We start from the raw sequence: 4,031 nt of genomic DNA on the forward strand, positions 1-4,031 counted from the left end.
TACCCTGTATCACCTTACAAATTCTAAGAGTCTTATCTATGAATTATTGAGGGTCCTCTGCAAGCTTAGAACCTGTGATTTCTGGTGGATTTATATGGAGGAAGTATTTGATCTTAGATTTGGTTACCACTCCCTGAGTAGCAACAAGTACGTCCACAATCTTTCTTTGGGCATGAGTGGCTACCAACTATATGAATAACTGTATTGTTCTTCTAAAATCCTGGTGTAAGGCATTTGGTGGCAAGATAGGAACTACTGTTGGTACCACTGGAGATGCAAAAGCCCTTTATGTCTGTCTGTTCTGGGCATTTGAGAACCTAAAAGTACAGAACCCAACAAACTTTCTTGAGTCCTATTTAGGTCCACCAATACGGGATATTTCCCAGTAGTGATTTCCTCCTGAGTAGTTCCAATAGTGTCCTGCTGGGAAACTTTATCCCTTTCTATAGAAGACATTATCTGTATCACAAATAAAAAGAATAGGACTCAAAAGTAACTTCCTATGACTTAGCTCTGCTACACGATTTAGATTATAAGTAAAGGTCAAATTCCTAAATGTCCATGTAATCCCTTAATTATAAATGTGGCATACAACACATCGATAAGTAAGGTCCTACTAAACATGGCTTCATAGACTCCCTAGGACAACTGAACCTAGGCTATGATACCAAGTTTGTCACGCCTCAAAATGAAAACGACGGGAAAAAACCATATACACTTACTTTAGCTGCACTAGGTGACATATGCAAGATTATGGGATAATAACGAGCAAGATACCCAATATAAGCTATATATATATACATGAGGGAGTTATATTGAAAAAACTATACAATACAATACAACAAGATGTCCATGAAGCCTCTACTCAGTTTAACATGCTATACTGCAAGTGACTAGTTGGCATAGAGCCTATCATGCCCAACTAGATATTTGTACATATAATAAAAAATACTAGACACAGACTAGCTCTAGAGAGAGAAGTAACTCACCAAAATATCAGCTAAAAATGGTAATAGGGCCTAACGTGGATGTCTACTATCCTGAGGAACTGAGCTTGTATCAATTAAACATGGTGCCCCCAAAAGGTCAGTACATAAACAATATGTACTGGTATGAAAGAATACAAAATATTAGATGGACAAGTAGAAAAGCTCATATGAGTTAAATATCAATGCAAAAAAGATATGAGCTTACACGTAATACATATACGATATGAACTGGTAACCTATGCACAAATCTTAGTAGCATCTTATATAATATTTAGAAGGGCGTTCATTATAATATAAGGCCTATAATTTGCATAGTGATATATTTATCCTATCAGTAGTACAAATAATCATAAGATGGCCTACCGAAGGCAATCTGAGGCAAGTATAAAGCATATGTTGCTCATATACTCATAACTATAATCCCTTATGTATAACTGTAATCATGGTATATAACCAGGTATGCCTTACCCACGGGCTTACTATGAGGGTCTACCTGCAGGCCATATATGCCATAAATTGGCTCGAGTCAAGCGAAAGTAGTGCATGATATGCCTAATGGTTGGGTCACTATAATGGTCTGGTCTCGATCCTGTAAATAGAACCACGTCGAGAGATATTCCAAGCCAAACCTATGTACCCTCTCGTCATTAATGTTTATAAAATAATGCCTTAAAGGCCTATAACATGTGAATTAGATAATAATTATTTAGCTAACATATACAAGTGTAACTATGCTATTACTATTTACTTTTACTCTTAACGAGTGATATATATATACATTGTGGCCTAAGGGATTTAAGCATAGAAACTTATGATAATATGAAAGTATCATGGAAACTTAATAGAAAGAGGGGAAATATAGATACTTATAAGCCTAAATGTACAACGAGGGAATGATATGTAAGGCTATATAAAGATTCTAATCTTGTATTTCATGAGAATTATGTTAACATTAATAAGAAGTAGTACATAACGTAGGGTGGTGCCCTTGCGGCAAGGGAAGGTTTATCTTTAAATACGTTAGTGATTAACTAGCTATGATAGCTTTCTGACTCGGACAACTTAACCCGCGAAAGTGTATCCTTATCCTCCCAACCACTACTTCCACTTATCCGCTAGCCAATTAATTAAAACATATATGTTTATCAATGACCAGTATGTATATTTAACAATTTATTCCAATAATCTTTGATTATGCCCAAAACCAATCAATTTTCTTAACAAGAATTCGCAATGAATTCTAACTTTTCCAACTTATACAATTTAAGGGCAAATCCATCCAATTGATAGAAATCCCAAAAATCTCCTCTTTGGTCAAAATTTCTGTAATGATCCTTCAGGTCATTTTTGATATTTTTACTTATCTTCATTGTTTGAGCTTCTCCATTACTTCCGCAAGTTATTTATGACTTTCTAGGACCAACGTTCAGTTACCAGACAATTCATTTATTTTTTAGGGCCAATTCCTTATTTTGAAGTCTTCGCTGGTTTCAAATGGTCATCGGGCAAAAACTTTAGTGAAATCATCTTATATGCAAATTACGACTACGCCAATAGATCCATAATATTGAGTTTATTCTAGGTATACCTTTGGTTTGGGTCTCAATGCACCCTAGCTCATTTCGATCTATTGGTCGAAATGTTGAAAATTAGAAAGAATGGGTGTGGGATCCATATTTAGTCAAAATGACCTCATATTGTAAATCCAACTTTTCTATCATATCCAAAACATTGATTTTAGTCTAGAGAGACCCTTGGTTCAGGTCCCAAGGCTCCTGGACTTATTTTGGGCTATTGAGTGGATTTTTTAAAAAGTGATAAAACTATAGGTGTGGGCCCACTTTTTACCTAATCAATTTCCAATGAAAGTTTTGATGATTTCAATGGATTTGAAATGTGGTTTACACTTAAAATTCACTATTGGATCATGTTTTTTGGATTTTAGATAAGTTCTGAGGGTCAAAATCTTATTTTTGAGTTTATTGTCATCTGGTGCAACCACGATCACGGCCAAGAGTGTGCGATCGTGAGTACCATGATCGCGGCATGTAGGACTACGATTGCAACATATGAGTACTTGTAGGGGCTATGTAAAGGCCCCAAGACATGTTTGGGGCATTTCTCCTTTAGCATTTAGACCTAGAAACCCCAAAATGAGTGTAATAACTCAAAATTGGTCATGGAGGGTGACTTGGGAGCTTAATTATCATCTTCTATCATGATTATCTTCCAGATTAAGGTAAGAATTTCTTGAATTTATGTTTGAATTTCTTAGTTTATACCCAAAACCCAATTTAGTTTAAGGCTTGATTTTAGCCCAAAGTATGCTTAGTTTTCACCCATTCTTTGAGTGTTATGATTCCTTATTTATGTGTGAACATTGGATTGGTCTCAAAACTCATTTTTCATATGTGGGACCCACTTGGCATTTTGGTATCATTTTTTGACCCGAAGCTTAATAGTGCAATATGGGTATCATTAGACTCATATTGATGAGTAGATTATGGTTTTGATAGTGTGATGGCATTTTGAGGATTGTAAAGTGAAGACAAGCATATGGTGTATGAAGTGAGATTTGGCGGTTGGGCCTTAAGGTAGGCTTCTATCTACTTTTCTTCATAGATAATGTGTGATATTGATAACACTTAAATTACACTCTTGAATGGGTGTAAGCGATCGTTGTCAATATAAAACCCAACTAGGTTGGGGTCGAATCCCATAGGGAATAAGGTGTGAACTTCAACTTGTTTATGAAATACTTTACTGGTAGTTTACTATTTTCGAAAGATAGGGGTTTAAGTTTCACAGAGAGTCAAATATCACTTTCAATACTTCAGTAGTTATAATCAAGATAAATGGGAAACTAGAGTTATGTTCACCATGGGTATTGGGAGTTAACAGATACTAGGTAATGGTTGGGATTCTTAGAGTAAGTAAAAACAACAGAATATCCCAGAATAAGATACTATCTGACTTATCTCTCAACCTCACCAGCCAATTTATTATCTAATTCTCTCGAACTTAGATAACTTATCTATTTTC

Source organism: Capsicum annuum, chromosome 10 (assembly GCF_002878395.1).
Source record: "Capsicum annuum cultivar UCD-10X-F1 chromosome 10, UCD10Xv1.1, whole genome shotgun sequence".
NCBI classification, from domain to species: Eukaryota; Viridiplantae; Streptophyta; class Magnoliopsida; order Solanales; family Solanaceae; genus Capsicum; species Capsicum annuum.